The sequence below is a fragment of the Leuresthes tenuis genome, unplaced genomic scaffold, assembly GCF_036924035.1.
Source record: "Leuresthes tenuis unplaced genomic scaffold, fLeuTen1.0.hap1 SCAF_1, whole genome shotgun sequence".
NCBI classification, from domain to species: domain Eukaryota; kingdom Metazoa; phylum Chordata; class Actinopteri; order Atheriniformes; family Atherinopsidae; genus Leuresthes; species Leuresthes tenuis.
The window spans coordinates 26,022,144-26,043,694 of NW_027325355.1; positions in this window are offsets into that span (position 1 = coordinate 26,022,144).

The window sequence follows — 21,551 nt, forward strand, 5'->3', positions numbered from 1 at the left end:
ACATTTCCGTGGACCAGAGACAGAACATTACCGTGTACCAGAGACAGAACATTACTGTGGACCAGAGACCGAACTTTACCTTGAAACCGAACATTACCGTGGACCAGAGACAGAATATTACCATGGACCAGAGACAGAACATTACCATGAAACAGAACATTATCATGGACCAGAAACGGAACATTACCGTGAAACAGAAACACAACATTATCGTGGACCAGACACAGAACATTACCGTGTACCAGAGACAGAACATTACCGTGAAACCGAAACAGAACAATATCGTGGACCAGAAACGGAACATTACCGTGAAACAGAAAAACAAAATTATCGTGGACCAGAGACGGAACATTACCGTGAAACCGAACATTATCGTGGACCAGAGATCGAACATTACCGTGGACCAGAGACAGAACATTACCGTGGACCAGAGACAGAACATTTCCGTGGACCAGAAATGGAACATTACCGTGAAACCGAACATTACCATGGACCAGATACGGAACATTACTGTGGACCGGAGACGGAACATTACCGTGGACCAGAACATTACCGTGGACCAGAACATTACCTTGAAACCGAACATTATCGTCAAACCGAACATTATCGTGGACCAGAGACGGAACATTACCGTGAAACCGAACATTACCGTGGACCAGAGACGGAACATTACCGTGAAACCCAACATTACCGTGGACCAGAGACAGAACAATACCGTGAAACCGAAACACAACATTATCGTGGACCAGAGACGGAACATTACCGTGGACCAGAGACGGAACATTACCGTGAAACCGAAACAGAATATTATCGTGGACCAGAGACGGAACATTACAGTGAAACCGAAACAGAACATTATCGTGGACCAGAGACGGAACATTACCGTGAAACCGAACATTATCGTGGATCAGAGATCGAACATTACCGTGGACCAGAGACAGAACATTACCGTGGACCAGAGACAGAACATTACCGTGAACCAGAGATAGAACATTACCGTGGACCAGAGACAGAACATTACCGTGGACCAGAGACAGAACATTACTTTGGACCAGAGACCTAACTTTATCTTGAAACCGAACATTACCGTGGACAAGAGACAGAACATTACCATGGACCAGAGACAGAACATTACCGTGAAACAGAACATTATCATGGACCAGAAACGGAACATTACCGTGAAACAGAAACACAACGTTTTCGTGGACCAGAGACGGAACATTACCGCAAAACCGAAACAGAACATTATCGTGGACCAGAAATGGAACATAACCGTGAAACCGAAACAGAAAATTATTGTGGACCAGAAACAGAACATTACCGTGAAACCGAAACAGAACATTATCGTGGACCAGAAATGGAACATTACCGTGAAACCGAAACAGAACATTATCGTGGACCAGAAACGGAACATTACCGTGAAACAGAAACAGAACATTACCTTGGACCAGAAACGGAACATTATCGTGGACCAGAGAAAGAACATTACCGTGAAACCGAAACAGAATATTATCGTGGACCAGAAACGAAACATTACCGTGAAACCGAACATTATCGTGGACCAGACACAGAACATTACCGTGGACAAGAGAGAGAACATTACCGTGAAACCGAAACAGAACAATATCGTGGACCAGAAACGGAACCTTACCGTGAAACAGAAACACAAAATTATCGTGGACCAGAGACGGAACATTACCGTGAAACCGAACATTATCGTGGACCAGAGACAGAACATTACCGTGGACCAGAGACAGAACATTTCCGTGGACCAGAGACAGAACATTACCGTGTACCAGAGACAGAACATTACTGTGGACCAGAGACCGAACTTTACCTTGAAACCGAACATTACCGTGGACCAGAGACAGAATATTACCATGGACCAGAGACAGAACATTACCATGAAACAGAACATTATCATGGACCAGAAACGGAACATTACCGTGAAACAGAAACACAACATTATCGTGGACCAGACACAGAACATTACCGTGGACCAGAGACAGAACATTACCGTGAAACCGAAACAGAACAATATCGTGGACCAGAAACGGAACATTACCGTGAAACAGAAAAACAAAATTATCGTGGACCAGAGACGGAACATTACCGTGAAACCGAACATTATCGTGGACCAGAGATCGAACATTACCGTGGACCAGAGACAGAACATTACCGTGGACCAGAGACAGAACATTTCCGTGGACCATAGACAGAACATTACCGTGGACCAGAGACAGAGCATTACCGTGGACCAGATACGGAACATTACTGTGGACCAGAGACGGAACATTACCGTGGACCAGAACATTACCGTGGACCAGAACATTACCTTGAAACCGAACATTATCGTCAAACCGAACATTATCGTGGACCAGAGACGGAACATTACCGTGAAACAGAACATTACCGTGGACCAGAGACCGAACATTACCGTGAAACCCAACATTACCGTGAAACCAAAACAGAAAACTACCGTGGACCAGAGACAGAACAATACCGTGAAACCGAAACAGAACATTATCGTGGACCAGAAACGGAACATTACCGTGAAACAGAAACAACACATTAGCGTGGACCAGAGACAGAACATTACCGTGAACCAGAGACAGAACATTACCGTGAAACGGAACATTATCGTGGACCAGAAACGGAACATTATCGTGGATCAGAGACAGAACATTATCGTGGACCAGAGACAGAACATTATCGTGGACCAGAGACGGAACATTACCGTGAAACAGAAACAAAAAATTATCGTGGACCAGAAACGGAACATTACCGTGATACAGAAACAGAACATTATCGTGGACAAGAGACGGAACATTACCGTGAAACCGAACATTATCGTGGACCAGAGATCGAACATTATCGTGGACCAGAGACAGAACATTACCGTGGACCAGAGACAGAACATTACCGTGGACCAGAGACAGAACATTACCGTGGACCAGAGACAGAACATTACCGTGGACCAGAGACCGAACATTACCTTGAAACCGAACATTACCGTGGACCAGAAACAGAAAATTACCATGGACCAGAGACAGAACATTACCGTGAAACAGAACATTATCATGGACCAGAAACGGAACATTAACGTGAAACAGAAACACAACATTATCGTGGACCAGAGACGGAACATTACCGTGAAACCGAACATTATCGTGGACCAGAGATCGAACATTATCGTGGACCAGAGACAGAATATTACCGTGGACCAGAGACAGAACATTACCGTGGACCAGAGACAGAACATTACCGTGGACCAGAGACAGAACATTACCTTGAAACCAAACATTATCGTGGACCAGAGACAGAACATTATCGTGGATCAGAGACAGAACATTATCGTGGACCAGAGACGGAACATTATCATGGACCAGAGACAGAACATTACCGTGAAACCTAAACAGAACATTATCGTTGACCAGAAACCGAACATTATCGTGGACCAGAAACACAAAATTATCGTGGACCAGAGACAGAACATTACCATGAAACCGAAACAGAACATTATCGTGGACCAGAAACGGAACATTACCGTGAAACAGAAACACAAAATTATCGTGGACCAGAAACGGAACATTACAGTGAAACAGAAACACAACATTATCGTGGACCAGAGCCGGAACATTACCGTGAAACCGAACATTATCGTGAACCAGAGATCGAACATTACCGTGGACCAGAGACAGAACATTACCGTGGACCAGAGACAGAACATTACCGTGAAAAAGAAACAGAACATTACCGTGGACCAGATACGGAACATTATCGTGGACTAGAGAAAGAACATTACCGTGAAACCGAAACAGAACATTATCGTGGACCAGAAACGCAACATTACCGTGAAACCGAACATTATCGTTGACCAGACACAGAACATTATCGTGGACCAGAAACGGAACATTACCGTGAAACCGAACATTATCGTGGACCAGAGATCGAACATTACCGTGGACCAGAGACAGAACATTATCGTGGACCAGAGACAGAACATTATCGTGGATCAGAGACAGAACATTATCGTGGACCAGAGACGGAATATTATCATGGACCAGAGACAGAACATTACCGTGAAACCTAAACAGAACATTATCGTTGACCAGAAACGGAACATTATTGTGAAACCGAACATTATCGTGGACCAGAAACACAAAATTATCGTGGACCAGAAATGGAACATTACCGTGAAACAGAAACACAACATTATCGTGGAACAGAGACGGAACATTACCGTGAAACCGAACATTATCGTGGACCAGAGATCGAACATTATCGTGGACCAGAGACAGAACATTACCGTGGACCAGAAATGGAACATTACCGTGAAACCGAACATTATCGTGGACCAGAGACGGAACATTACCGTGAAACCGAACATTATCGTCGACCAGAAATCGAACATTATCGTGGACCAGAGACAGAACATTACCGTGGACCAGAAATGGAACATTACCGTGGACCAGAAACAGAAAATTACCATGGACCAGAGACAGAACATTACCGTGAAACAGAACATTATCATGGACCAGAAACGGAACATTACCGTGAAACAGAAAGACAACATTATCGTGGACCAGAGACGGAACATTACTGTGGACCAGAGACGGAACATTACCGTGGACCAGAACATTACCGTGGACCAGAACATTACCGTGAAACCGAACATTATCGTGAAACCGAGCATTATCGTGGACCAGAGACCGAACATTACCGTGAAACCGAACATTACCGTGGACCAGAGACCAAACATTACCATGAAACCGAAACAGAACATTATCGTGGACCAGAAACGGAACATTACCGTGAAACAGAAACACAAAATTATCGTGGACCAGAAACGGAACATTACCGTGAAACAGAAACAGAACATTACCGTGAAATAGAAACACAACATTATAGTGGACCAGAAACGGAACATTACCGTGAAACAGAAACAGAACATTAGCGTGGACAAGAGACAGAACATTACCGTGAACCAGAGACAGAACATTACCGTGAAACGGAAACGCAACATTACAGTGAAACGGAAACAGAACATTACCGTGAAACCGAAACAGAACATTATCGTGGACCAGAAACGGAACATTATCGTGGACCAAAGACGGAACATTATCGTGGACCAGAGACGGAACATTACCGTGAAACCGAACATTATCGTGGACCAGACACAGAACATTACCGTGAAACAGAGACGGAACATTACCGTGGACCAGAGACGGAACATTACCGTGGACCAGAGACGGAACATTACCGTGAAACCGAACATTATCGTGGACCAGAGACGGAACATTACCGTAAAACCGAACATTATCGTCGACCAGAAATCGAACATTATCGTGGACCAGAGACAGAACATTACCGTGGACCAGAAATGGAACATTACCGTGAAACCAAACATTACCATGGACCAGATACGGAACATTACCGTGGACCAGAAACAGAAAATTACCATGGACCAGACACAGAACATTACCGTGAAACAGAACATTATCATGGACCAGAAACGGAACATTACCGTGAAACAGAAACACAACATTATCGTGGACCAGAGACGGAAAATTACTGTGGACCAGAGACGGAACATTACCGTGGACCAGAACATTACCGTGGACCAGAACATTACCGTGAAACCGAACATTATCGTGAAACCGAGCATTATCGTGGACCAGAGACCGAACATTACCGTGAAACCGAACATTACCGTGGACCAGAAACGGAACATTAACGTGAAACAGAAACACAACATTATCGTGGACCAGAGACGGAACATTACCGTGGACCAGAGACAGAACATTACCGTGGACCAGAGACCGAACATTACCTTGAAACCGAACATTACCGTGGACCAGAAACAGAAAATTACCATGGACCAGAGACAGAACATTACCGTGAAACAGAACATTATCATGGACCAGAAACGGAACATTAACGTGAAACAGAAACACAACATTATCGTGGACCAGAGACGGAACATTACCGTGGACCAGAGACGGAACATTACCGTTAAACCGAAACAGAACATTATCGTGGACCAGAAACGGAACATTACCGTGAAACAGAAACACAACATTACCGTGGACCAGAGACCGAACTTTACCTTGAAACCGAACATTACCCTGGACCAGAGACAGAACATTACCATGGACCAGAGACAGAACATTACCGTGAAACAGAACATTATCATGGACCAGAAACGGAACATTACCGTGAAACAGAAACAGAACATTATCGTGGACCAGAAACGGAACATTACCGTGAAACAGAAACACAACATTACCGTGGACCAGAGACAGAACATTACCTTGAAACCAAAACAGAACATTATCGTGGACCAGAAACGGAACATTATCGTTGACCAGAGACAGAACATTACCGTGAAACCGAAACAGAACATTATCGTGGACCAGAAACGGAACATCATCGTGGACCAGAGACAGAACATTATCGTGGATCAGAGACAGAACATTATCGTGGACCAGAGACGGAATATTATCATGGACCAGAGACAGAACATTACCGTGAAACCTAAACAGAACATTATCGTTGACCAGAAACGGAACATTATCGTGAAACCGAACATTATCGTGGACCAGAAACACAAAATTATCGTGGACCAGAAATGGAACATTACCGTGAAACAGAAATACAACATTATCGTGGAACAGAGACGGAACATTACCGTGAAACCGAACATTACCGTGGACCAGAGACAGAACATTACAGTGAAACCGAAACAGAACATTATCGTTGACCAGAAACGGAACATTACCGTGAAACAGAAACACAACATTATCGTGGACCAGAGATCGAACATTATCGTGGACCAGACACAGAACATTACCGTGGACCAGAAATGGAACATTACCGTGAAACCGAACATTATCGTGGACCAGAGACGGAACATTACCGTGAAACCGAACATTATCGTCGACCAGAAATCGAACATTATCGTGGACCAGAGACAGAACATTACCGTGGACCAGAAATGGAACATTACCATGGACCAGAGACACAACATTATCGTGGACCAGAGACGGAACATTACTGTGGACCAGAGACGGAACATTACCGTGGACCAGAACATTACCGTGGACCAGAACATTACCGTGAAACCGAACATTATCGTGAAACCGAGCATTATCGTGGACCAGAGACCGAACATTACCGTGAAGCCGAACATTATCGTGGACCAGATACGGAACATTACCGTGAAACAGAAACACAACATTATCGTGGACCAGAAACGGAACATTACCGTGAAACAGAACATTACCGTGAAACAGAAACACAACATTAGCGTGGACCAGAGACAGAACATTACCGTGAACCAGAGACAGAACATTACCATGAAACAGAAACGCAACATTACCGTGGACCAGAGACAGAACATTACCGTGAAACGGAAACAGAACATTACCGTGAAACCGAAACAGAACATTATCGTGGACCAGAAACGGAACATTATCGTGGACCAAAGACGGAACATTATCGTGGACCAGAGACGGAACATTACCGTGAAACCGAACATTATCGTGGACCAGACATAGAACATTACCGTGGACCAGAGACAGAACATTACCGTGAAACCGAAGCAGAACATTATCGTGGACCAGAAACGGAACATTATCATGGACCAGAGACAGAACATTATCGTGGACCAAAGACGGAACATTATCGTGGACCAGAAACGGAACATTACCGTGAAACAGAAACACAAAATTATCGTGGACCAGAAACGGAACATTACCGTGAACTAGAAACACAACATTATCTTGGACCAGAGATCGAACATTACCGTGGACCAGAGACAGAACATTACTGTGGATCAGAGACCGAACTTTACCTTGAAACCGAACGTTACCGTGGACCAGAGACAGAACATTACCATGGACCAGAGACAGAACATTACCATGAAACAGAACATTATCATGGACCAGAAACGGAACATTACCGTGAAACAGAAACACAACATTATCGTGGACCAGAGAAGGAACATTACCGTGGACCAGAGACGGAACATTACCGTGAAACCGAACATTAACGTGGACCAGACACAGAACATTACCATGAAACCGAAACAGAACATTATCGTGGACCAGAAACGGAACATTACCGTGAAACAGAAAAACAACATTACCGTGGACCAGAGACAGAACATTACCTTGAAACCAAAACAGAACATTATCGTGGACCAGAAACGGAACATTATAGTGGACCAGAGACAGAACATTACCGTGAAACCGAAACAGAACATTATCGTGGACCAGAAACGGAACATTATCGTGGACCAGAGACAGAACATTATCGTGGATCAGAGACAGAACATTATCGTGGACCAGAAACGGAACATTATCATGGACCAGAGACACAACATTACCGTGAAACCTAAACAGAACATTATCGTTGACCAGAAACGGAACATTATCGTGAAACCGAACATTATAGTGGACCAGAAACACAACATTATCGTGGACCAGAAATGGAACATTACCGGGAAACAGAAAAACAACATTATCGTGGACCAGAGACGGAACATTACCGTGAAACCGAACATTACCGTGGACCAGAGACAGAACATTACCGTGGACCAGAGAAAGAACATTACCGTGAAACCGAAACAGAACATTATCGTGGACCAGAAACAGAAAATTACCGTGAAACAGAAACACAACATTATCGTGGACCAGAGACGGAACATTACCGTGAAACCGAACATTATCGTGGACCAGAGATCGAACATTATCGTGGACCAGAAACGGAACATTACCGTGAAACCGAACATTACCGTGGACCAGAGACAGAACATTACCATGGACCAGAGACAGAACATTACCATGAAACAGAACATTATCATGGACCAGAAACGGAACATTACCGTGAAACAGAAAAACAACATTATCGTGGACCAGAGACGGAACATTATCGTGGACCAGAAACGGAACATTATCGTGGACCAGAAACGGAACATTACCGTGAAACAGAAACGCAACATTACCGTGGACCAGAGACAGAACATTACCGTGAAACGGAAACAGAACATTACCGTGAAACCGAAACAGAACATTATCGTGGACCAGAAACGGAACATTATCGTGGACCAAAGACGGAACATTATCGTGGACCAGAGACGGAACATTACCGTGAAACCGAACATTATCGTGGACCAGACATAGAACATTACCGTGGACCAGAGACAGAACATTACCGTGAAACCGAAGCAGAACATTATCGTGGACCAGAAACGGAACATTATCATGGACCAGAGACAGAACATTATCGTGGACCAAAGACGGAACATTATCGTGGACCAGAAACGGAACATTACCGTGAAACAGAAACACAAAATTATCGTGGACCAGAAACGGAACATTACCGTGAACTAGAAACACAACATTATCTTGGACCAGAGATCGAACATTACTGTGGATCAGAGACCGAACTTTACCTTGAAACCGAACGTTACCGTGGACCAGAGACAGAACATTACCATGGACCAGAGACAGAACATTACCATGAAACAGAACATTATCATGGACCAGAAACGGAACATTACCGTGAAACAGAAACACAACATTATCGTGGACAAGAGAAGGAACATTACCGTGGACCAGAGACGGAACCTTACCGTGAAACCGAACATTATCGTGGACCAGACACAGAACATTATCCTGAAACCGAAACAGAACATTATCGTGGACCAGAAACGGAACATTACCGTGAAACAGAAAAACAACATTATCGTGGACCAGAAACGGAACATTATCGTGGACCAGAGACAGAACTTTACCGTGAAACCGAAACAGAACATTATCGTGGACCAGAAACGGAACATTATCATGGACCAGAGACACAACATTACCGTGAAACCTAAACAGAACATTATCGTTGACCAGAAACGGAACATTATCGTGAAACCGAACATTATAGTGGACCAGAAACACAACATTATCGTCGACCAGAAATCGAACATTATCGTGGACCAGAGACAGAACATTACCGTGGACCAGAAATGGAACATTACCGTGAAACCAAACATTACCATGGACCAGATACGGAACATTATCGTGAAACCGAACATTATAGTGGACCAGAAACACAACATTATCGTGGACCAGAAATGGAACATTACCGGGAAACAGAAAAACAACATTATCGTGGACCAGAGACGGAACATTACCGTGAAACCGAACATTACCGTGGACCAGAGACAGAACATTACCGTGGACCAGAGACAGAACATTACCGTGAAACCGAAACAGAACATTATCGTGGACCAGAAACAGAACATTACCGTGAAACAGAAACACAACATTATCGTGGACCAGAGACGGAACATTACCGTGAAACCGAACATTATCGTGGACCAGAGATCGAACATTATCGTGGACCAGAAACGGAACATTACCGTGAAACCGAACATTACCGTGGACCAGAGACAGAACATTACCATGGACCAGAGACAGAACATTACCATGAAACAGAACATTATCATGGACCAGAAACGGAACATTACCGTGAAACACAAAAACAACATTATCGTGGACCAGAGACGGAACATTATCGTGGACCAGAATTGGAACATTATCGTGAAACCGAACATTATCGTGGACCAGAGACGGAACATTACCGTGAAACCGAACATTATCGTGGACCAGAGACGGAACATTACCGTGAAACAGAAACACAACATTATCGTGGACCAGAGACGGAACATTACTGTGGACCAGAGACGGAACATTACCGTGGACCAGAACATTACCGTGGACCAGAACATTACCGTGAAACCGAACATTATCGTGAAACCGAGCATTATCGTGGACCAGAGACCGAACATTACCGTGAAGCCGAACATTATCGTGGACCAGATACGGAACATTACCGTGAAACAGAAACACAACATTATCGTGGACCAGAAACGGAACATTACCGTGAAACAGAACATTACCGTGAAACAGAAACACAACATTATAGTGGACCAGAAACGGAACATTACCGTGAAACAGAAACAGAACATTAGCGTGGACCAGAGACAGAACATTACCGTGAACCAGACACAGAACATTACCGTGAAACAGAAACGCAACATTACCGTGGACCAGAGACAGAACATTACCGTGAAACGGAAACAGAACATTACCGTGAAACCGAAACAGAATATTATCGTGGACCAGAAACGGAACATTATCGTGGACCAAAGACGGAACATTATCGTGGACCAGAGACGGAATATTATCATGGACCAGAGACAGAACATTACCGTGAAACCTAAACAGAACATTATCGTTGACCAGAAACGGAACATTATCGTGAAACCGAACATTATCGTGGACCAGAAACACAAAATTATCGTGGACCAGAAATGGAACATTACCGTGAAACAGAAACACAACATTATCGTGGAACAGAGACGGAACATTACCGTGAAACCGAACATTATCGTGGACCAGAGATCGAACATTATCGTGGACCAGAGACAGAACATTACCGTGGACCAGAAATGGAACATTACCGTGAAACCGAACATTATCGTGGACCAGAGACGGAACATTACCGTGAAACCGAACATTATCGTCGACCAGAAATCGAACATTATCGTGGACCAGAGACAGAACATTACCATGGACCAGATACGGAACATTACCGTGGACCAGAAACAGAAAATTACCATGGACCAGACACAGAACATTACCGTGAAACAGAACATTATCATGGACCAGAAACGGAACATTACCGTGAAACAGAAACACAACATTATCGTGGACCAGAGACGGAAAATTACTGTGGACCAGAGACGGAACATTACCGTGGACCAGAACATTACCGTGGACCAGAACATTACCGTGAAACCGAACATTATCGTGAAACCGAGCATTATCGTGGACCAGAGACCGAACATTACCGTGAAACCGAACATTACCGTGGACCAGAAACGGAACATTAACGTGAAACAGAAACACAACATTATCGTGGACCAGAGACGGAACATTACCGTGGACCAGAGACAGAACATTACCGTGGACCAGAGACCGAACATTACCTTGAAACCGAACATTACCGTGGACCAGAAACAGAAAATTACCATGGACCAGAGACAGAACATTACCGTGAAACAGAACATTATCATGGACCAGAAACGGAACATTAACGTGAAACAGAAACACAACATTATCGTGGACCAGAGACGGAACATTACCGTGGACCAGAGACGGAACATTACCGTTAAACCGAAACAGAACATTATCGTGGACCAGAAACGGAACATTACCGTGAAACAGAAACACAACATTACCGTGGACCAGAGACCGAACTTTACCTTGAAACCGAACATTACCCTGGACCAGAGACAGAACATTACCATGGACCAGAGACAGAACATTACCGTGAAACAGAACATTATCATGGACCAGAAACGGAACATTACCGTGAAACAGAAACAGAACATTATCGTGGACCAGAAACGGAACATTACCGTGAAACAGAAACACAACATTACCGTGGACCAGAGACAGAACATTACCTTGAAACCAAAACAGAACATTATCGTGGACCAGAAACGGAACATTATCGTTGACCAGAGACAGAACATTACCGTGAAACCGAAACAGAACATTATCGTGGACCAGAAACGGAACATCATCGTGGACCAGAGACAGAACATTATCGTGGATCAGAGACAGAACATTATCGTGGACCAGAGACGGAATATTATCATGGACCAGAGACAGAACATTACCGTGAAACCTAAACAGAACATTATCGTTGACCAGAAACGGAACATTATCGTGAAACCGAACATTATCGTGGACCAGAAACACAAAATTATCGTGGACCAGAAATGGAACATTACCGTGAAACAGAAATACAACATTATCGTGGAACAGAGACGGAACATTACCGTGAAACCGAACATTACCGTGGACCAGAGACAGAACATTACAGTGAAACCGAAACAGAACATTATCGTTGACCAGAAACGGAACATTACCGTGAAACAGAAACACAACATTATCGTGGACCAGAGATCGAACATTATCGTGGACCAGACACAGAACATTACCGTGGACCAGAAATGGAACATTACCGTGAAACCGAACATTATCGTGGACCAGAGACGGAACATTACCGTGAAACCGAACATTATCGTCGACCAGAAATCGAACATTATCGTGGACCAGAGACAGAACATTACCGTGGACCAGAAATGGAACATTACCATGGACCAGAGACACAACATTATCGTGGACCAGAGACGGAACATTACTGTGGACCAGAGACGGAACATTACCGTGGACCAGAACATTACCGTGGACCAGAACATTACCGTGAAACCGAACATTATCGTGAAACCGAGCATTATCGTGGACCAGAGACCGAACATTACCGTGAAGCCGAACATTATCGTGGACCAGATACGGAACATTACCGTGAAACAGAAACACAACATTATTGTGGACCAGAAACGGAACATTACCGTGAAACAGAACATTACCGTGAAACAGAAACACAACATTAGCGTGGACCAGAGACAGAACATTACCGTGAACCAGAGACAGAACATTACCATGAAACAGAAACGCAACATTACCGTGGACCAGAGACAGAACATTACCGTGAAACGGAAACAGAACATTACCGTGAAACCGAAACAGAACATTATCGTGGACCAGAAACGGAACATTATCGTGGACCAAAGACGGAACATTATCGTGGACCAGAGACGGAACATTACCGTGAAACCGAACATTATCGTGGACCAGACATAGAACATTACCGTGGACCAGAGACAGAACATTACCGTGAAACCGAAGCAGAACATTATCGTGGACCAGAAACGGAACATTATCATGGACCAGAGACAGAACATTATCGTGGACCAAAGACGGAACATTATCGTGGACCAGAAACGGAACATTACCGTGAAACAGAAACACAAAATTATCGTGGACCAGAAACGGAACATTACCGTGAACTAGAAACACAACATTATCTTGGACCAGAGATCGAACATTACCGTGGACCAGAGACAGAACATTACTGTGGATCAGAGACCGAACTTTACCTTGAAACCGAACGTTACCGTGGACCAGAGACAGAACATTACCATGGACCAGAGACAGAACATTACCATGAAACAGAACATTATCATGGACCAGAAACGGAACATTACCGTGAAACAGAAACACAACATTATCGTGGACCAGAGAAGGAACATTACCGTGGACCAGAGACGGAACATTACCGTGAAACCGAACATTATCGTGGACCAGACACAGAACATTACCATGAAACCGAAACAGAACATTATCGTGGACCAGAAACGGAACATTACCGTGAAACAGAAAAACAACATTACCGTGGACCAGAGACAGAACATTACCTTGAAACCAAAACAGAACATTATCGTGGACCAGAAACGGAACATTATCGTGGACCAGAGACAGAACATTACCGTGAAACCGAAACAGAACATTATCGTGGACCAGAAACGGAACATTATCGTGGACCAGAGACAGAACATTATCGTGGATCAGAGACAGAACATTATCGTGGACCAGAAACGGAACATTATCATGGACCAGAGACACAACATTACCGTGAAACCTAAACAGAACATTATCGTTGACCAGAAACGGAACATTATCGTGAAACCGAACATTATAGTGGACCAGAAACACAACATTATCGTGGACCAGAAATGGAACATTACCGGGAAACAGAAAAACAACATTATCGTGGACCAGAGACGGAACATTACCGTGAAACCGAACATTACCGTGGACCAGAGACAGAACATTACCGTGGACCAGAGAAAGAACATTACCGTGAAACCGAAACAGAACATTATCGTGGACCAGAAACAGAAAATTACCGTGAAACAGAAACACAACATTATCGTGGACCAGAGACGGAACATTACCGTGAAACCGAACATTATCGTGGACCAGAGATCGAACATTATCGTGGACCAGAAACGGAACATTACCGTGAAACCGAACATTACCGTGGACCAGAGACAGAACATTACCATGGACCAGAGACAGAACATTACCATGAAACAGAACATTATCATGGACCAGAAACGGAACATTACCGTGAAACAGAAAAACAACATTATCGTGGACCAGAGACGGAACATTATCGTGGACCAGAAACGGAACATTATCGTGGACCAGAAACGGAACATTACCGTGAAACAGAAACGCAACATTACCGTGGACCAGAGACAGAACATTACCGTGAAACGGAAACAGAACATTACCGTGAAACCGAAACAGAACATTATCGTGGACCAGAAACGGAACATTATCGTGGACCAAAGACGGAACATTATCGTGGACCAGAGACGGAACATTACCGTGAAACCGAACATTATCGTGGACCAGACATAGAACATTACCGTGGACCAGAGACAGAACATTACCGTGAAACCGAAGCAGAACATTATCGTGGACCAGAAACGGAACATTATCATGGACCAGAGACAGAACATTATCGTGGACCAAAGACGGAACATTATCGTGGACCAGAAACGGAACATTACCGTGAAACAGAAACACAAAATTATCGTGGACCAGAAACGGAACATTACCGTGAACTAGAAACACAACATTATCTTGGACCAGAGATCGAACATTACTGTGGATCAGAGACCGAACTTTACCTTGAAACCGAACGTTACCGTGGACCAGAGACAGAACATTACCATGGACCAGAGACAGAACATTACCATGAAACAGAACATTATCATGGACCAGAAACGGAACATTACCGTGAAACAGAAACCGAACATTATCGTGGACCAGAGATCGAACATTATCGTGGACCAGAAACGGAACATTACCGTGAAACCGAACATTACCGTGGACCAGAGACAGAACATTACCATGGACCAGAGAACGAACATTACCATGAAACAGAACATTATCATGGACCAGAAACGGAACATTACCGTGAAACAGAAAAACAACATTATCGTGGACCAGAGACGGAACATTATCGTGGACCAGAATTGGAACATTATCGTGAAACCGAACATTATCGTGGACCAGAGACGGAACATTACCGTGAAACCGAACATTATCGTGGACCAGAGACGGAACATTACCGTGAAACAGAAACACAACATTATCGTGGACCAGAGACGGAACATTACTGTGGACCAGAGACGGAACATTACCGTGGACCAGAACATTACCGTGGACCAGAACATTACCGTGAAACCGAACATTATCGTGAAACCGAGCATTATCGTGGACCAGAGACCGAACATTACCGTGAAGCCGAACATTATCGTGGACCAGATACGGAACATTACCGTGAAACAGAAACACAACATTATCGTGGACCAGAAACGGAACATTACCGTGAAACAGAACATTACCGTGAAACAGAAACACAACATTATAGTGGACCAGAAACGGAACATTACCGTGAAACAGAAACAGAACATTAGCGTGGACCAGAGACAGAACATTACCGTGAACCAGACACAGAACATTACCGTGAAACAGAAACGCAACATTACCGTGGACCAGAGACAGAACATTACCGTGAAACGGAAACAGAACATTACCGTGAAACCGAAACAGAATATTATCGTGGACCAGAAACGGAACATTATCGTGGACCAAAGACGGAACATTATCGTGGACCAGAGACGGAATATTATCATGGACCAGAGACAGAACATTACCGTGAAACCTAAACAGAACATTATCGTTGACCAGAAACGGAACATTATCGTGAAACCGAACATTATCGTGGACCAGAAACACAAAATTATCGTGGACCAGAAATGGAACATTACCGTGAAACAGAAACACAACATTATCGTGGAACAGAGACGGAACATTACCGTGAAACCGAACATTATCGTGGACCAGAGATCGAACATTATCGTGGACCAGAGACAGAACATTACCGTGGACCAGAAATGGAACATTACCGTGAAACCGAACATTATCGTGGACCAGAGACGGAACATTACCGTGAAACCGAACATTATCGTCGACCAGAAATCGAACATTATCGTGGACCAGAGACAGAACATTACCGTGGACCAGAAATGGAACATTACCGTGGACCAGAGACAGAACATTACCGTGAAACAGAACATTATCATGGACCAGAAACGGAACATTACCGTGAAACAGAAACACAACATTATCGTGGACCAGAGACGGAACATTACTGTGGACCAGAGACGGAACATTACCGTGGACCAGAACATTACCGTGGACCAGAACATTACCGTGAAACCGAACATTATCGTGAAACCGAGCATTATCGTGGACCAGAGACCGAACATTACCGTGAAACCGAACATTACCGTGGACCAGAGACCAAACATTACCATGAAACCGAAACAGAACATTATCGTGGACCAGAAACGGAACATTACCGTGAAACAGAAACACAAAATTATCGTGGACCAGAAACGGAACATTACCGTGGACCAGAAACAGAACATTACCGTGAAATAGAAACACAACATTATAGTGGACCAGAAACGGAACATTACCGTGAAACAGAAACAGAACATTAGCGTGGACAAGAGACAGAACATTACCGTGAACCAGAGACAGAACATTACCGTGAAACGGAAACGCAACATTACCGTGAAACGGAAACAGAACATTACCGTGAAACCGAAACAGAACATTATCGTGGACCAGAAACGGAACATTATCGTGGACCAAAGACGGAACATTATCGTGGACCAGAGACGGAACATTACCGTGAAACCGAACATTATCGTGGACCAGACACAGAACATTACCGTGGACCAGAGACAGAACATTACCGTGAAACCGAAGCAGAACATTATCGTGGACCAGAAACGGAACATTATCATGGACCAGAGACAGAACATTATCGTGGACCAAAGACGGAACATTATCGTGGACCAGAAACGGAACATTACCGTGAAACAGAAACACAAAATTATCGTGGACCAGAAACCGAACATTACCGTGAATTAGAAACACAACATTATCGTGGACCAGAGATCGAACATTACCGTGGACCAGAGACAGAACATTACTGTGGACCAGAGACCGAACTTTACCGTGAAACCGAACGTTACCGTGGACCAGAGACAGAACATTACCATGGACCAGAGACAGAACATTACCATGAAACAGAACATTATCATGGACCAGAAACGGAACATTACCGTGAAACAGAAACACAACATTATCGTGGACCAGAGAAGGAACATTACCGTGGACCAGAGACGGAACATTACCGTGAAACCGAACATTATCGTGGACCAGACACAGAACATTACCATGAAACCGAAACAGAACATTATCGTGAACCAGAAACGGAACATTACCGTGAAACAGAAAAACAACATTACCGTGGACCAGAGACAGAACATTACCTTGAAACCAAAACAGAAAATTATCGTGGACCAGAAAAGGAACATTATCGTGGACCAGAGACAGAACATTACCGTGAAACCGAAACAGAACATTATCGTGGACCAGAAACGGAACATTATCGTGGACCAGAGACAGAACATTATCGTGGATCAGAGACAGAACATTATCGTGGACCAGAAACGCAAAATTATCATGGACCAGAGACACAACATTACCGTGAAACCTAAACAGAACATTATCGTTGACCAGAAACGGAACATTATCGTGAAACCGAACATTATAGTGGACCAGAAACACAACATTATCGTGGACCTGAAATGGAACATTACCGTGAAACAGAAACACAACATTATCGTGGACCAGAGACAGAACATTACCGTGGACCAGAGACAGAACATTACCGTGAAACCGAAACAGAACATTATCGTGGACCAGAAACAGAACATTACTGTGAAACAGAGACGGAACATTACCGTGGACCAGAGACGGAACATTACCGTGAAACCGAACATTATCGTGGACCAGAGACGGAACATTACCGTGAAACCGAACATTATCGTCGACCAGAAATCGAGCATTATCTTGGACAAGAGACAGAACATTACCGTGGACCAGAAATGGAATATTACCGTGACACCAAACATTACCATGGACCAGATACGGAACATTACCGTGGACCAGAAACAGAAAATTACCATGGACCAGAGACAGAACATTACCGTGAAACAGAACATTATCATGGACCAGAAACGGAACATTACCGTGAAACAGAAACACAACATTATCGTGGACCAGAGACGGAAAATTACTGTGGACCAGAGACGGAACATTACCGTGGACCAGAACATGACCGTGGACCAGAACATTACCGTGAAACCGAACATTATCTTGAAACCGAGCATTATCGTGGACCAGAGACCGAACATTACCGTGAAACCGAACATTACCGTGGACCAGAAACGGAACATTAACGTGAAACAGAAACACAACATTATCGTGGACCAGAGACGGAACATTACCGTGGACCAGAGACAGAAAATTACCGTGGACCAGAGACCGAACATTACCTTGAAACCGAACATTACCGTGGACCAGAAACAGAAAATTACCATGGACCAGAGACAGAACATTACCGTGAAACAGAACATTATCATGGACCAGAAACGGAACATTAACGTGATACAGAAACACAACATTATCGTGGACCAGAGACGGAACATTACCGTGGACCAGAGACGGAACATTACCGTTAAACCGAAACAGAACATTATCGTGGACCAGAAACGGAACATTACCGTGAAACCGAAACAGAACATTATCGTGGACCAGACACGGAACATTACCGTGAAACCGAACATTATCGTGGACCAGAGATCGAACATTACCGTGGACCAGAGACAGAACATTACCGTGGACCAGAGACAGAACATTACCGTGGACCAGAGACCGAACTTTACCTTGAAACCGAACATTACCCTGGACCAGAGACAGAACATTACCATGGACCAGAGACAGAACATTACCGTGAAACAGAACATTATCATGGACCAGAAACGGAACATTACCGTGAAACAGAAACAGAACATTATCGTGGACCAGAAACGGAACATTACCGTGAAACAGAAACACAACATTACCGTGGACCAGAGACAGAACATTACCTTGAAACCAAAACAGAACATTATCGTGGACCAGAAACGGAACAATATTGTTGACCAGAGACAGAACATTACCGTGAAACCGAAACAGAACATTATCGTGGACCAGAAACGGAACATTATCGTGGACCAGAGACAGAACATTATCGTGGATCAGAGACAGAACATTATCGTGGACCAGAGACGGAATATTATCATGGACCAGAGACAGAACATTACCGTGAAACCTAAACAGAACATTATCGTTGACCAGAAACGGAACATTATCGTGAAACCGAACATTATCGTGGACCAGAAACACAAAATTATCGTGGACCAGAAATGGAACATTACCGTGAAACAGAAATACAACATTATCGTGGAACAGAGACGGAACATTACCGTGAAACCGAACATTACCGTGGACCAGAGACAGAACATTACCGTGAAACCGAAACAGAACATTATCGTGGACCAGAAACAGAACATTACCGTGAAACAGAGACGGAACATTACCGTGGACCAGAGACGGAACATTACCGTGGACCAGAGACGGAACATTACCGTGAAACCGAACATTATCGTGGACCAGAGACGGAACATTACCGTAAAACCGAACATTATCGTCGACCAGAAATCGAACATTATCGTGGACCAGAGACAGAACATTACCGTGGACCAGAAATGGAACATTACCGTGAAACCAAACATTACCATGGACCAGATACGGAACATTACCGTGGACCAGAAACAGAAAATTACCATGGACCAGACACAGAACATTACCGTGAAACAGAACATTATCATGGACCAGAAACGGAACATTACCGTGAAACAGAAACACAACATTATCGTGGACCAGAGACGGAAAATTACTGTGGACCAGAGACGGAACATTACCGTGGACCAGAACATTACCGTGGACCAGAACATTACCGTGAAACCGAACATTATCGTGAAACCGAGCATTATCGTGGACCAGAGACCGAACATTAACGTGAAACAGAAACACAACATTATCGTGGACCAGAGACGGAACATTACCGTGGACCAGAGACAGAACATTACCGTGGACCAGAGACCGAACATTACCTTGAAACCGAACATTACCGTGGACCAGAAACAGAAAATTACCATGGACCAGAGACAGAACATTACCTTGAAACCGAACATTACCGTGGACCAGAAACAGAACATTACCGTGGACCAGAGACCGAACATTACCTTGAAACCGAACATTACCGTGGACCAGAAACAGAAAATTACCATGGACCAGAGACAGAACATTACCGTGAAACACAACATTATCATGGACCAGAAACGGAACATTAACGTGAAACAGAAACACAACATTATCGTGGACCAGAGACGGAACATTACCGTGGACCAGAGACGGAACATTACCGTTAAACCGAAACAGAATATTATCGTGGACCAGAAACGGAACATTACCGTGAAACAGAAACACAACATTACCGTGGACCAGAGACCGAACTTTACCTTGAAACCGAACATT